The sequence below is a fragment of the Podarcis filfolensis genome (genome assembly GCF_964270895.1).
Source record: "Podarcis filfolensis genome assembly, chromosome: 4".
Classification (NCBI taxonomy): domain Eukaryota; kingdom Metazoa; phylum Chordata; class Lepidosauria; order Squamata; family Lacertidae; genus Podarcis; species Podarcis filfolensis.
The window spans coordinates 88896547-88913042 of NC_139607.1; the positions used below are offsets into that span (position 1 = coordinate 88896547).

The window sequence follows — 16496 nt, forward strand, 5'->3', positions numbered from 1 at the left end:
TGGAATGCTCTTGAGCAGATGACAGGTGAACTATGTTGGCATATCTGGACGCTGTTCTCTTTCTGTGCACCCCAAGTCTTGTTGATCTGTTTAAAACTAAATGAAGTTGTCAATGTGAACTACATAGGAGGGATAAAAACCTATATACCTCTGGGTCTTATTGAACTCAAAACTCCCCACAACTCTAGCTAGCATGGCCAGTGAGTGGTTAGAGCTGATGGGAGCCTCTAAAGCAGGGGTAGGCAAACTAAGGCCTGTGGGCCGGATGCGGCCCAATCACCTTCTCAATCCAGCCCGCGGACGGTCCAGGAATCAGTGAGTTTTTACATGAGTAGAATGTGTGCTTTTATTTAAAATGCATCTCTGGGTTATTTGTGGGGCATAGGAATTCGTTCATTCCCCCCCCCCAAAAGAAAATATTCCGGCCCACCACATGCTCTGAGGGACAGTTGACCAGCCCACGGCTGAAGGTTGCTGACCCCTGCTCTAGGGTCACATGTCCCCCATCCTTGCACTACAGAAATGCCAACAGCAAAATTATTGCAGACAGAAGGAAGGACATTAATAAAAGAAAGACGGAAACTATTTGTATCTGAGTGTGCCCCCCCCAAAAAATTTAAGAAACCAGAGGGAAGGAAACAGGATACCCCAAAAGTAATCCAAAAGACCACTTACTTTTTATTCCATGTGATCGTGATTATTTGGCTGCCTAATTAGTGGATTCATTTGTCTAAAAACAGACACTCATACAAAATACTAGCCGGACCTAGAGATGCCTGGGATTAAACTTGAGACCTTTCGCATGCAAAATATGTGATCATCATGTTCCTGAGTACATGAACGTTCCCAAATGCTGCACTGGCATTTGACGTGCACTCAAAAATTACACCAGACCAACAACCCATCTTTCCAGGTCAGCCTAACATATAATAGTCAAGATGAAGCCCAAAAGGCTTATGTTGCAGATACCTGACCACCTCCTGTTTGCATAGACTCAGGCAGGCAGCAGAAACAGACCCCCATGAGACACCATATGAGGCTGTGAGCTGCATTCGGGTCAGCATGTCACAAGTTGCTCACGCCTGGCACTGTGTAGGGTTCACGGCCCACCACGGCATGTTATCAACAGCACCCCTGCAATTTTGCCGCTTTGCATCTGGGCTGTTGAAATCAGTTCCAAGAAGTAGCTGATAAATGCAAAGAATTGCCGAAGCATACAATTAAGAAGGTAGACAGAATGGGAGAAAGCTTTCTGAGTTGCATTGACTTATACAGAGTGTGAAGGTTAAGCTAAAATACAGAAAGTCCGGGCGAAGCAGGATTAAGCTTGCAACTTCTGGGTAAGAGCAGGACAAACCAACCAAGAAGGTGAGGAACTGAGTTCGGGGCTGAGAATAGGTTTAATGAAAGGGGCAACATTTGCCTCAGATCTGCAGAAATAGTTTCTGAAAGGCACGGATAGTTCTGCCAGTCCATTTCACTTCAACACAGAATCTTCTTTTAAGTAAAGTTTGGTAGCAACTCGGTTTTGCTTGGCAAACTTGTTTTCTTAGTCCTCCTCTCTTGTCTCCCAATTCCATGAAAGGAAAACAGAGAAAAGGGAATTACCTATTCACCGGGGTGTTCTTAAAATCCAATCATTATTCTTGCATAACTTGGGAGAGAAACGTTTACCGCCCTGAAAATTTGCAGGAGCTTTTTTTGATTTTTTTTTTGAATTTTTTTTGAATTTTTATAAATATTTATAAAAAAAGAAAGAAAATTTGCAGGAGCAAGGGGGGTAACCCACTAGGTTGTGTTCAACTAGATATATTACTCAAAGTAAACCCATTAAAATAGACCCACATTAGTAATGGCTATTGACTGCAGTGAGTTTACTCTGAGTAAAGGGTAGTTGAATACAACCCGTTGTCTCAGGGAAGGGGCACAGGAAGATCACCTTGGGCAGCTATCGTGTACAGTGGTGCCTGAGGTTAAGTACTTAATTCGTTCTGGAGGTCTGTTCTTAACCTGAAATTGTTCTTAACCTGAAGCACCACTTTAGCTAATGGGGCCTCCCGCTGCCGCCATGCCGCCGGAGCATGATTTCTGTTCTTATCCTGAAGCAAAGTTCTTAATCTGAAGCACTATTTCTGGGTTAGCAGAGTGTGTAACCTGAAGTGTATGTAACCTGAAGCGTATGTAACCTGAAGCGTATGTATTCTGAGGTACCACTGTAAAAAATAATAATGGCTTACGAAGAGTTTGGCCTTTTGCATTTCTGTTAAATTCTGCAGGAGAAAGTGGAGACTATTTATGGCACAAAAAAATGGTTTTGCAGGCTCTGGAAATCACAACAGTCCTGGCCTCCCTTCCCCCTCAGTTCTGCATGGGCACCTTAAACCAACACACCATGCAGCCCCTTCATTCTCATGCTAATGCTCTTCAAACAAGAGAGCCCTGTATTCTCTCTCATTTGGGCAGTAAGCCTGTCTTTAGAATCACTTTTCCTTGTCATTTTAAGCCACAGAGAAAACATGATCTGTTCATTTATTTGGAAGGGTAAAAGGGGGGGGGGGAATAAGTGGGGAGCGATCCAGTGTCTTGGGGGGAGAGAGCAGCCATAAAGCTAAGAGCAATTTTCCACGGAGCCTGCTGTATTGCTAGGGAGCGACGGGAAAGGGAACTGTAGTTCATCAACACCTAGAGGGTCAAAGGTTTCCCACACCCGACCTATTGTGTCAGTGGGATGACGCCACAAACTTGAGAAGTTAAGTCATTTATGGTGGAGAAGGAGGAAGAGGAAGACAGCAGTTTAAGGTCTCTGATATTAATGCATTGATAAATCCCTAGCCAACCTTCAAAACTCTTTTGTCACGTTCTGCCCCAGAGGAGAATGTATTAAAAAAGAAACCTCCTAGTTTTTCTGCATACATTCTTAACAACTGTGACATTGAAGACATGCGTGCCCTTCAGAGGGGATTTTCTTTCCCCTCGCACCTTGGATTTTGAAAGCACCGCAGATGAGAGCTTTCCCCCTAATCACTGGGCTTTTGGTAGACTTTCCACTTATTTAAAGCCTGCATATAGGCAAGGCTGGAAGCAAAGTCGGATTAGGAAAAGGAGGCTGTTCAGCTGGATTTCCTCCTGATCATCTTAAAGGAGATGATTTGAAAAGGGGTGCCTTTCCACATGGCACGGTTAAGCAAATTCAAAGAGCAAATGGAGCCCCTCTATCCCCAAAATAGTTCAGAGAAGCATTTCGGATGTGGTCATATGCATGTTCCAAAAGAACGACACTTCTCAAAGTATTTGGGCAAAATTCAGCAAAACTGAAGAACATAGGAAGCTTCCTCACACCAAGTCAGACCATTGGTTCATCCAGGGCAATAATGTCTACACTGACTGGCAGCAGCTCCCAAGTATCTCTCCCAGCCAAACCAGGAAGACTGAACCTGGGACCTCAGACATACAAAGGATGTGCTTGATAGCGCTGGGCGATATATTGATATATCATCCAGAACCGGTTTGAAGTCCATTATTGTGATATTGGTTTCATAATTTCTGACCTGGCAATATGTCATGGTGTGTTTGCTATGCAAAAATCACAATGTGGGGAAAAACCGTGAAACCAGACAATGCCTCTACATAGCTCCATCCTTATTTCAAATATCATGCTGTTTTGATTCCCAAAAATGAACAGTTGCATACAGTGGTACCTCAGGTTAAGAACGGAGGTCCGTTCTTAACCTGAAACTGTTCTTAACCTGAAGCACCACTTTAGCTAATGGGGCCTCCTGCTGCCGCCGCGCCGCCGGAGCACAATTTCTGTTCTCATCCTGAAGCAAGGTTCTTAACCCGAGGTACTATTTCTGGGTTAGCGGAGTCTGTAACCTGAAGCACCTGTAACCTGAAGCATCTGTAACCCGAGGTACCACTGTATTTCTGCATTGCAAAGGGCTGTACTACTACATAATCCTCAGGATCCCGTCCAACTCTACAAGTCTATGATATGAGTATATTGCAATGTTTAGCTGGTGACATATCACAATGTTGAAAACCAGATATCGCCAACCCTCCTGCTCAACCCTGCCTAGCAGTCCAGCACCCGATGTCTGCAAATTTGGGAGGCAACATCTTGGTGCATGCTCACCTGTAAATGTTGGCAGACACAAAGTGTGTGTGTGTCATCGTGCCCACCGAGACACAGCAACACCTCCAGCAAATTCAATGAACTTGAGTATGGGGGTGTCTGATCCAGCTCCTCCCCCTTTTAGTTTCTGGTCACCACCATTAAGTTCCCTCTTGAAAGAGCAAAGAATGAGTGCGTAGCAAAGGGCAAGAAGGTTGTGAACCTAGTGAGATTTCTCCTAAGCGAGCACCATGACAATGCAAGACCAAATGAATATCTGTGAATGTCTGGTTTAGCATAAAGAGATTTATTCTGCCCTTTCCACCACCCAGCTCGCCTGCTGTAGCAGATAAAACACCTTTCCCCCTTTTTCGTCTGACACTGGAGGGGAAGCTGCAAAATACACCTTTGATTGTTGTGGCCTATATTACTTCCTTAAAAACGAATGTATTTTACACACAACCCTGGATGTGCTACTTTACACAAAGCCTTAATTAGCTGTTATGAACAAGGGACAACTACACAATGACTTCTCCCACACACGGTCCAGCGCTTTGCCGCCAAAGAAGATTCCCAAGCAGGGATGCACAATGTAGAATAAACGCTGAGCTGATGCAGACCCTGGGGACGGGACCCACTATGCCTTTATTCTGTTTGGAATTGCTGCCACCTTGCCACAAGAGCTCCGGGCAAGTATCAACATCAAAGCCGAATGTTGGGAAAACCTATAAAGTCTATAAGCATTAAAGATGGGCTTGTAAATATCCACGGTCCTAGATGCCTCTGGCAAGGAAGAATCAACTCCAGAAGATCAGGCAAGTGGGGAAAAGGAAAGGAGGGGAGGACACACTTGTAAAATTGGAAGAAAATTGGATTGGCTTATGGAGTTTATTTTTTACTTCTTCCAAGCAATCAGCGTGCCAGAAATTACTCACACGGGTTTATGTTGGCAGCAATTTGTGCACTACTAACTTTTTGGGGGGGATTTATTTCCCTCATCCGTTTCCACATTTGCTTTCCACCCTCCAAAGAACTCAGAAGGATCTACATGAGCTTTTATGGGTTTTCTCCACCCAGCAACCTAGTGAGGTAGGGAAGGCTGAGGGTCAAAGTCATGTACGCAACTCTTATCACCGTGTTGTTGTTGTTTTCATACCCAAATTCTTTCATTGCAACGTGGAAGCTGCAATGCAATCTGCAGGAAAAGACTCGGGAGAGTCAAGCCTCTCTGATCCTGAAGTTTTCCAGGTAAAAATCCTCCGCACTCCAATGGGCAGAAAGAAGTCCTTTTACCACTCGCCTCTGGACCAGTCTTGCTACACTTTGGTCACATCCATAAAGGTAAAGGGACTCCTGACCATTAGGTCCAGTTGTGACCGACTCTGGGGTTGCGGCGCTCATCTCGCTTCATTGGCCGAGGAGCCGGTATACAGCTTCCGGGTCATGTGGCCAGCATGACTAAGCTGATTCTGGCGAACCAGAGCAGCGCATGGAAACACTGTTTACCTTCCCGTCGGAGCGGTACCTATTTATCTACTTGCACTTTGACATGCTTTCGAACTGCTAGGTTGGCAGGAGCTGGGACCAAACAACGGAAGCTCACACCGTTGCGGGAATTCGAACCACCAACCTTCTGATCGGCAAGTCCTAGGCTCTGTGGTTTAACCCACAGCGCCACCCGCATCCCTCTAGGTCACATCCATACTATACATTTAAAGCACATGGTGTCCCTTAGAGAACCCTAGGAAATGAAGTTTGTTAAGGGTGCTGAGAACTGTAGCTCTGTGGGTGGAAAATTGCAGTTCCCTGGAATCTTTTGGAGGGAGGAAGCCATGTAGTTTAAATGCACCGTGTGAATGTCAGTTAGCTAGTTAAGTTTATTTCAAAATGAAATTAAAGACAGGAAGGTTGCAAAGGGCAACATCATGGGAAACCATCTGGCCATCAGGGATGCCTCATAAGAGATAGTTTTGTAGCTCTGCATTGATACCCAGGTACAAAATAACACAGGCTGAACTGCAGGACCGAAGCGTTTGCAGCGTATATCTTTGTGCCTCATGCGTCTCTTCCACATGAATGGTGCGAGTGTTTGAGGGAAGACTTCCTTTTAAAGGCACAAGCCCTGCAAAACACACACACACACACACACACACACACACACACAGAGCGTATTTCCCAACACAGCCCAGGCGTGCGTGTATTTTCGCAACCCAGGTACAAAACCTATCTGTTAGGAGGTATCCCTCATGCACCAAAGTGGGTCACGGGCTTTGAGAAGCGTTGACCGAGAGGGGCAACAGGAGACGAACGGAACAACTTGCCACAGCAAGGGCTGTTCGCTCAAACGGGCAATCCTTAAACTTTGGATATGCAGAGCTAAGATCCCCTTACCTGAGAAGAAGTGTAGAGGACATCAAACTTCACCATAAAAGGGATGAATAGCATCCACACTGCTTATTGCTTCTTATTTCTTCTTTTCCTACCCAGCAAGTGTCAGTAATATACACATCTGCCCCTTCTCTGTGAATCTCTCTTCCTCTCTCTCTCAGGTCTTGCATGTCGCGCAGGCAACCCCACATGGCAGAATACCATGGGAATAACAAGGAAAGGAAGCACTATTTCTGCACTCGCGATTCATTTCACCATGTTTTTTTACTAGCGGAAAACACTTGTGACACTGTGTGACACTGGGGGAAATTCTTACGGACCAAGCACTCTTCGGAGGTTGGAGGGATGTACTATTTGCAAGATGCAAAACTCCACCTTTACACTCTTTCTTTCTTTCTTTCTTTCTTTCTTTCTTTCCTTCCTTCCTTCCTTCCTTCCTTTCTCCCTCTCTCTCTCTCCCACCAGCTAATGAACAGCAAGCTCTCGCAACTGAACAATGCACACAGACTTTTACCAGAAAAGGGATCCAAAACAAACAAGCAAACCACTTATAGAGAAGCTCTCACCTTTTAACCGGAATAAGTGGCACATAACAAACTCGGTAGGGCATCCATGCCGCGAACGTCCCTCTGAGGGCTCCTCTCCCGTAATCCCAAGCGCAAGGGGCAGAAGCAAAAAGCGCTGCCAGCTTGCCTCATTCTCCGGCACTGAGATGCACACGCTGCCACGGTAACAAGCGAAAGCAGAGAGAGAACGGGGCCCAGTCTTAGTTTTCTTTCAAAAGCTTTGTGTTATAAATAGAGAGAAAGAGGGAGAGGGAGAGAGCGCGGAGGGTGGAGGGGTTTGTTTTTTGGGGGGACAACAACTCAGGAGGGGAGGAATGGGGGGAACAGAGTAAGCACTAAGCTACACTCATCTTCACCGGGTACTCAGGCTATATGTAGGCTGTTTAAAGTTTGAATTTCCCTGCTTCCACGTTTCCTCGGAGGGGAAGGGGTGAGGACGGGGAGGGGGAATCTGCCATTAGGAGTTGGGGGAGGGGAAGCAATAGATGGACGGTGGGAAGGGGAGCGAATCGGTGGGGGGACGACGACGAGCGCGCAGAGCTCCTATGTGACATACATATGGAATTAGTACCAGAACAATGCTGACAAGGACAGGCATGGCAAATTGCACTCTGGAGTTTGCAAAGCAGAGCGCTTGCAAAGGGGCTATAATACAGATTAGGGAGATTCCCTGCCCCCCCCTTTTACCCCTGCTCTTCCTTAAAGGCAGGTTGCATCTGAATAAACTAACACCCCCCCCATCATAAACTGAATACAACGGGTGTGGGAAAAGAGACACTTATTAAAAAAAAAACCCTGATTGTTGCAATATTGCACATAGAAGCCTTCTCTGCTTGCGGCTGACGTAGCTGGCTTGCATATATTTCCTCTCCTCCCTCCCCCCCCCCCCCCGTGAAGCTCTCTTTTTCGAGGAGCCCCCATGGGAATGAGAATTCCACTGGACCCAATTAACACTCTGCTTTGCTAGCTGCGCAGCCTACGATTGATTTAAAAATAAGCTGTGCTTTAGAAGCCCTGGATATAACGGAAAGCGGTGGGGGGGGGGCAGTTCCAGAGAGAGAGAATCTGCGGTTCCTAAAGGCTGGCGCTTCTTCGGGGTGGGGGTGTGGGGAGAGGAATGATGAGTCAACAGAAAAGAGGATGGTGGTGGTCAGTGAATGGCTGTGTGATGATAATAGCTGGCCTTTAAGCATGCAACAGAACACACTGGCTGCCTGTTATATAAGTTAGTGGCTTCGGCAGAGACGGAATAGACAACGGGGGGGGGTGCTTCACTTTTACAGCAGCCCCCCCCCGTGCAAACGTCTAAAGACGGGTGGCCAGGATCTGTGCACGCCATCTGCAAGTAATGCACCTCCACGTGGGGATTAGAAGCGTGGACGCTGCCATTTACAAGGCTGCAGTACTCCCCAAACCCACAATATTGCTGCAGTCACGGCCACCACGTTTATAGACCCCCAGCCGCACCATACATTCCGCTTTAAACACTTGTGACTTCCCCCCAAAAAACAATTCTTTGTAGTTTGTTTAAGGTACAGTGGTACCTTAATTCGTTCCGGAGGTCCGTACTTAACCTGAAACTGTTCTTAACCTGAAGCGCCACTTTAGCTAATGGGGCCTCTTGCTGCTGCCGCGCCACCGGAGCCCGATTTCTGTTCTCATCCTGAAGCAAAGTTCTTAACCTGAAGCACTATTTCTGGGTTAGCGGAGTCTGTAACCTGAAGCGAATGTAACCCAAGGTATCACTGTACTGGGAACTGTTAGGAGACCCCTGTTCAACCTCCCAGGGCTACAATTCCAGGAGTTGTTTAACAATCAGTATGTTTCGTTTTTAGACACCCTGCCCCTAATACACATTTTTGTAAACATTGGTTGGAGAGCTACGTTGCAATATTTGGATAAGCACAAATTTCAAAGTATCGCTGGAGGGTTTGGGGGGTCGCAGACTTGCTTCGGAAACTGTGAATTTCATTGGGCTTTAAATGTATTTTGAATGGAACTGCTCCTGCACCCCCAATGGTATTGCTAAAGTTACTATGGGCAACTGCTTACTATATTTCAGACAGTGAAGAGGCTGGATAAGGCCTGCAAGGAAGATCTTAAATCATATTTCAATCATATTGGTATCTTAAAAACATATTTGTAATCCATGTTGCATCAAACCAATCTGAAGATGGAGAGGGACAAGGCTTAGGGACCTCGTATTTACAGGACCGCCTCTCCTGGTATGCCCCGCAGAGAACCTTAAGGTCCATGAATAGTTTAGAAGTCCCGGGCCCTAAGGAACTCAGACTATCCTCCGCCAGGGCCAGGGCCTTTTCAGTGATGGCTCCGACCTGATGGAATGCTCTGTCCCATGAAACTAGGGCCCTTCCGGATTTAACCTCTTTACATCGGGCCTGTAAGACAGAGCTATTCCACCTGGCCTTTAATATGAATTCAGCCTGATATTTATTTCCCTTCTCTTCCCTCCCCCTCCCCTTTTACGAAGATTGCTCACTCTGAGACCCCACAGCTAATTCTCCCCTGGCCTCCTCGCTGGCCCAAGTAGGAGCAATTCAGCCAGTTAGCCCTGGTGACTATCTAATGCTTATTAGATGGTTTTCCCCCAAACTGATTTCTGAACTTTGAATTTTATTGTTATTCACGTTTTTATACTGTATTTTATTCTGCTTTTACAATTAAGTGTTTTAAATTTGTTGTTAGCCACCCTGAGCCCGGTTTTCTGAACCAGGAAGGGCGGGGTATAAATAATTTATTATTATTATTACACATGAAACAATCCTGCAATTCATTTAAGAAAATAATAATATTCATTTGGTGGGGATGTCCAAAAGTTTGAGGGCTGAGGAAGGTGTTTCCATGTTTTTAGCAGTCCCTGTTTCTATCCGCAAGTTGCCTTGAGTCCCGTCAGGGGGAAATGCGGAATAAAAATAAATATGTTATTATAACAAAAACAACCACCTATCTCTTAGTGACTACGAGGGTTTTCTTCACACCAGACCATAGGTAACACCTGAATCTATGCTGCTTCTTCATTACCCATCTCAATCACCAAGATCTTCTGATAAGGCACTTCTGATGGTTTTGCATGACCCTAAAGTTCGGATGGCCTTCACTGGGGACCAGGATTTAGTGAAGAAGAAGAAGAAGAAGAAGAAGAGGAGGAGGAGGAGGAGTTTGGATTTGATATCCCGCCTTTCACTCCCTTTAAGGAGTCTCAAAGCGGCTAACATTCTCCTTTCCCTTCCTCCCCCACAACAAACACTCTGTGAGGTGAGTGGGGCTGAGAGACTTCAAAGAAGTGTGACTGGCCCAAGGTCACCCAGCAGCTGCATGTGGAGGAGCGGAGACGCGAACCCGGTTCCCCAGATTACGAGACTACCGCTCTTAACCACTACACCACACTGGCCCTGCCCCATTGAGCTCCCTACAAGTAGAGGTTTGTCAGGAACCAGCCTTACCCTCAGTTAGATGTCTCCTGAAAAATGCCTTTTTTAGACACAATAGGACACAATAGGAAGTTCCATTTTTTCACCAACCAATATCTACTGATGTTTTATTGACGGTTTTCAATTGCGCTTTCATGGATACGATGAATGATTTTATTGTATTCTGAATGTTGTATGCCACCTTGATATATCTAATTAAAGAGTGATTTCAATAAATAAAACCTGAACCTAATGACCCTGGACTCCTGCCCAAAGACCTTATTAAGTAATTCAAACTGGCAGCAAAGATGTGGATTGCATATAACTGGAAGTCTCCCAAATCAACCTTCTAAATAGCATTGGACTGATAGCTTGTGATAAACAATGAAATTTCAGATATTATGGCAAATCCTAGATGGGAGATCCCTAAACTTCTGACCACATTCCAGTCAGACCTAAGGTGTGATTTGTAGAATGAAAAGATGTTCACCAAATCCCTCAGCCACCTTGAAAGTCAACAAAGTCCTGCACCTTTCCCAAAAGTATCCTCTTCCCTTGATAATTTCCCAGTGTGTCGTCACGTTAACTGATGGGAAACCGTTGGTAAGCAAATGCATTTTTAGCACAATACTTATTCTTATAGCGCCCAAGCATTCTGCAAATCTTGCAAGCGGCTTTGAGAATGTGAGCCGAAAAGCAGGGTATGTAAATCTACAAAATATGAACAAGGTTCCATATAACTGATGCTTTAAAATTTGATATTTATTTTTTTAAAAGCAAGGGGGGGAAAGCAGGTAGCCCATGTAAAGCATGGCAGGAAGGGTGAAATTGACGGTTAAACCAGCGTTCAGTTTGCCAAGATGTACATCTGTCATGCAAACTGAAAATCTGGGAGAAAGCCGAGCCTACAACACAGGTCAACAACCAACTGTGCCTTTTCTTTTTATACAACTCAAGAACATGCCACAACAGATTGCATGGCAAATAGCTATCAAAAATAGCACAGGTGTTGGTTTCAAGTGTGATCTGTTTGCTCAAAACTCTTGATTTAACGAACTTATCCTTTACAGATATTTAATCCCCCACCCTCCTTTAATCTTACAAAAATGAAAGGAAAACTGGGATCAAGAAAGAGAAAACCAATTGCTGCCTTCAGATCACTCCCGCGAAACAACCAGGAAAAAAAGGCAACCCCCTGCGGTTAACTTTCACAAAAATACCACTTTTTGCTATCAGCTCCTGCTACCTTTGTAAGAGACGGCACGGGTGGGTGGGTGGTTTGGGGTGTGTTTCTCCCGTCAACAATGAGAAAGGTTCAGCAAATATATTGGCAGAACAGCTGGGTTTACAGTAGACTCTATTCTGTCCTCTTGGATTAATGGGAGATCGCATTTCCATACGAATAACGTCAATTTAAAATGCTTCTGGAAGGAAGTGTCATTAATGCAAGGGTGCTGCTGAAGCCAATGAAGAGTTAAATTAATGAATATTAACAGCCTATGTTTAAATTATTTTCAGGGTGATGATACTAAGCCAGGGAAGAAAACAGAACAAACCGAAAAGGTCACTAGTGGCCTGAGTCTGCCAGCTTAGGTCGCAGAAGTTGTTCTGTTTCATTTGTTTTGCATTTTGCATCCAATAGCCACAAACATGTAGCCCACTAAGCCAAACACAGCTCCACTGGGCATGGGGTTGGGGGCACCATGATCATGAATAATAATAACAATAATAATGATAATTTATTATTTATATCCCGCCCATCTGGCTGGATTTCCCCAGCCACTCTGGGCGGCTTCCAGCAAAATATTAAAATACAATAATTCATCAAATATTATAAGCTTCCCTAAACATGGGCTGCCTTCAAATGTCTTCTAAAAGTCAGATAGTTGTTTATATCTTTGACATCTGCTGGGAGGGCATTCCACAGGGAGGGCGCCACCACCCCTCACTTCTCACTTTAACCTCACTTCTCACAGTTAGGGAACCACCAGAAGGCCCTCAGCACCGGACCTCAGTGTCCGGGCAGAACGATGGGGGTGCAGACGCTCCTTCAAGAGCTTTATGAGTTTGCTGATGAAAAGAGCAAAAACAGAAAGGCTATCGATCACAATCCGGAGGCCTGCACATCATTTTCAGGCTGACTTAAACTTAGCAAGTGCTGTGAATTAAACATAGCTCACTTCAGTTGGCGGTTCCTTCCCACTGAAAGCCCTCCAAGCACCATGGTAGTATCCATAGTAGACCAGCCATAGTAGATGATACTCTAGATAGGTGTTGCAGTGAAGGGGTGTGGTTCAACAACAGAGCATCTCCTAAACATGCATGTATTTCTTATCACAAAAGTCTTTGCTGCCCTGTGCTCCTTTAGAAGGAATGGCGTGACTTAGTTTTGTGAATAAGTAAACATAAAATTAGTATTAATCACTGTGAATTGTTCAGCGCTCTTAAGGATGGAGCAGAGACTTGCACTGACATGAAACAGAACCCACATAACCAGGTGTAGAAATGGAGTACAGATCTGTCCATGGTTAACAGACATGAAGGTTTGCTCTACGTTTACAGACCTGCAAGGGTGCCAAATTCCTCAGGTGAGCTCCTTCTTCCAGCCTGATCAACATCAGCGGCACAATTGGTGGGGACAAACTACAGAGCCTTCTCTGTGGCTGCACCCAGACTGTGGAATCCCCTCCCAAGAGAGTTAATATGGACTCCCTCTCCACGCGGGTGGCACTGTGGGTTAAACCACAGAGCCTAGGACTTGCCGATCAGAAGGTCGGCGGTTCGAATCCCCGTGACGGGATGAGCTCCCGTTGCTCAGTCCCTGCTCCTGCCAACCTAGCAGTTCAAAAGCACGTCAAAGTGCAAGTAAATAAATAGGTACCGCTCCAGCGGGAAGGTAAACGGTGTTTCCGTGTGCTACTCTGGTTCTCCAGAAGCGGCTTAGTCATGCTGGCCACATGACCCGGAAGCTGTACGCCGGCTCCCTCGGCCAGTAAAGCGAGATGAGCGCCGCAACCCCAGAGTTGGTCACGACTGGACCTAATGGTCAGGGGTCCCTTTACCTTTACCCTCTCCGTTATCCTTCCGCAAGCGGGCTAAGGCCTTCCTATTTGAAAACCGAAGATGCAGAAGAAGCTGACCAACGGTCAAACTGGGTTTTTTAAAATTGCTAGTTCCAAATGTGTTTTCATGCATTTTGACTATTATTTTTAAAATAATTCGCTTTTATCCCTTTTTTGTTTTAGAATGGCGTTATTAAATATTGCAAGCCGTCTTGAACCCCAACTTGGGAGAAAGACGAGGTATAAACGAATAAATGTTTACAGGTGGTTAACCTCTGCATAGCAGTTGCTAGGACAAAAGGAAGAGGGAGATAGCCTTTACGGCCAGGCTCATGGACTGCCATTATTGTGCTGGAAATAGTGGTGCTGGACGAGGTCACCCTGCAATTTAATACCCGTCTGTCAGATTTTCTGTTGCCGGGCAATGGAACTGAACTTCCAAATAGGAAATTGGCCTTTATCTCCAATGTTGGCAACATAATAGAGCCAGAATTACTACTCAGCTGAAATTCAGTGGGGGTTTATTGGGCAGTCATAAATCGTAATTATCTATCCAACCACCTCAAGGCTCAAACTGTGCAAAATGGGTAATTGTGTTCTTTGAGCATTCTGTTTATGCCATATAATACTACAAGGAGGGGTTATGTGGTGATGAAGCAAATGACCCAAACTCTCTATTAGCCAGAGGGTGGGACTGATAAAGAGTGGATAAGCCAGTCCCTTGAACCCCAAGATGAGTGCTTTGCAAATGAGGCTGTTTAAAATGTTCACAGGCATGGCACTTGTGTTCTGTGCTACAAAGGCCAAATCAACATGCATGTTCCACTGCCCCTGCTTTGAAGCATCAAAGCTTACTGAGGTTCATTTTGCGTAAGATCTCCTACCACCTCCTTTCTCCCGATTGAAGTGCAGAGTGTTTGAGGGCCGGGACATTTGCAGGGAAACCAAAATGCTTGTTTACAAAGCTATTGTGCTACCAACTTTACTGTACGCTTGTGAAACATGGACCACTTATAAACGCCATCTCCAACTCCTTGAAAGATTTCATCAATGGTGTCTCTGAAAATTTTTCACACATCACTTAGGAAGACAGGCAAACTAAGGCCAGTGTACTGGAAGAAGCAAAGATCACCAGTATCGAAGCAATGATTCTTCAACATCAACTTCATTGGACTGGTCATGTTGTGTAGATGCCTGGTTATCATCATCTTCCAAAGCAACTACTCTATTCCGAACTTAAAAACGGAAAGCGTAATGCTGGTGGTCAAGAAAAGAGGTTTAAAGACTCTCTCAAGGCAAACCTAAAAAAATGTAGTATAAACATCAACAACTGGGAAACACTGGCCTGCGAGTGCTCCAGTTGGAGAACAGCCTTTACCAAAGGTGTCATGGGTTTTTGAAGACACTTGAACTCAGGATGCAAGGGAGAAACGTGCAAAGAGGAAGGCACGCTTGGCAAACCCTCACCATGATCAGCTCCCGCCTGGAAACCAATGTCCCTACTGTGGAAGGACGTGTGGATCCAGAATTGGCCTCCACAGTCACTTATGGACTCACTGTTAAGACTTGGTTCATGGAAGACAATCTTACTTGGCTACGAGTGATCACCAAAGAAGAAGGCCACCTCCTTTCTTTTGATATTCAGGTGCTAAACTTTGTGGCTCCTCTGGATTCAACAAGATTTAGAGGAGGAGTAGAAGATTAAAAACAAAATCTCCCACCCACCCACACGGACACCTCTATCTTTCAAATCTTCAAAACGGTATCAGAACTACAAGGCCGAGCCTCCATCGCCTAAAGCCTTAAAGTACAGTACTGGTTAAATTGTGAGGCAATTGCTAAGACAATTGGCGTTGTTGCCAGTTTCTAATAAATTGGATTAATTGCTACACGATGTTAAGACAATTTGTATCTTCTCTTGCCTTCCCCCCTTAATCTACAACATTCGTTATTTGGGTCAAAGGTGCATTGGGAGCGTGTGCACAAATTACAACTTTCTGCCATTTATTTTGAGCAGTGGCATTTTTTAAAAAAAAATATTGCTTCCCTTGGAAAAGGGGAGCAGGCCAGAATCCCCCACAGGGTTTTCCTTGCCAGTTCCGGCATGTTCTACAGTATTGCTCCATTAGCGTTGGTCGTTAGTTCTTGCCCTGAAGCAGTAAACACTAATTGTGCTTTCCCTTTTTGGTAAGGAGCTTTTGTTGCTTTGACAAATCTTTCCAACGGTGACTTTTATTAGGTGCTCATTAATGCTTTGGTAGAATGGAGACTTCCGGATGAGTACAGAAAAAAGAAAAAGAAAAACGTTAGGGAGAAGGAATGACTCACATACTGTAAGAGTGTTGCTCCTTCCCCAAACAGTATTAAAGCAAACATAATGATTTGTGCAGTCTGACACGTTGTCGGCGTAACGTGACTTGGACAGAGCTTCAGAAAGGGGCACTGCTCTTTTACTCAGAGGCCTCGGGCTGAAGGCATCTTGCTTTTCAGAAAAGGCACTGTTGAATTTTCTCACCCTACTTCTGCAACAAGGCCTCCTGGGGGGAGGCGAGGAAAATCAACAAGCACCACTTGACAGAACTCCCCCTTGCATCCAATTCCAACGACAGGGGTACCTTGGTTTACAACCATAATCCATTCCGGAGGTCTGTTTGTAAACCAAAACAGGTTGTAATCCAAGGCGCGCTTTCGCCAATGGGGCCTCCAAAAAAAAAATTTGTTCATAATCCCCCCAAAAATAAAAATGGGTTTTAATCCAAAAAAAGTTCGCAAAGCAGGACACGCACTTCCGGGTTTGATGTGTTTGTAATCCAAAACGTATGCAAACCAGACTGTTTGCAAAGCAAGGTACCACTTTACAGTGGTACCACGGGTTACGTATGTTTCAGGTTACATACGTTTCAGGTTACAGACTCGGCTAACCCAGAAATAGTATCTC

General features: G+C 45.1%; 1 protein-coding gene across 11 annotated transcripts in view; it reads right to left on the minus strand.

Moving 5' to 3' along the window:
- The window catches only part of FAT3 (FAT atypical cadherin 3), a 455041-nt gene that overhangs the window by 363504 nt on the left and 75041 nt on the right, over positions 1 to 16496 (minus strand). The window contains exon 1 of one of the 11 annotated variants that reach the window (XM_083609371.1): positions 7066 to 7193. The exons of the other annotated variants lie outside the window; for them this stretch is intronic. The gene's annotated coding sequence lies outside the window, so the exon portion shown is untranslated. Of the gene's footprint in view, positions 1 to 7065; positions 7194 to 16496 lie in introns of those variants that run through there. 11 annotated transcript variants of the gene reach the window in all.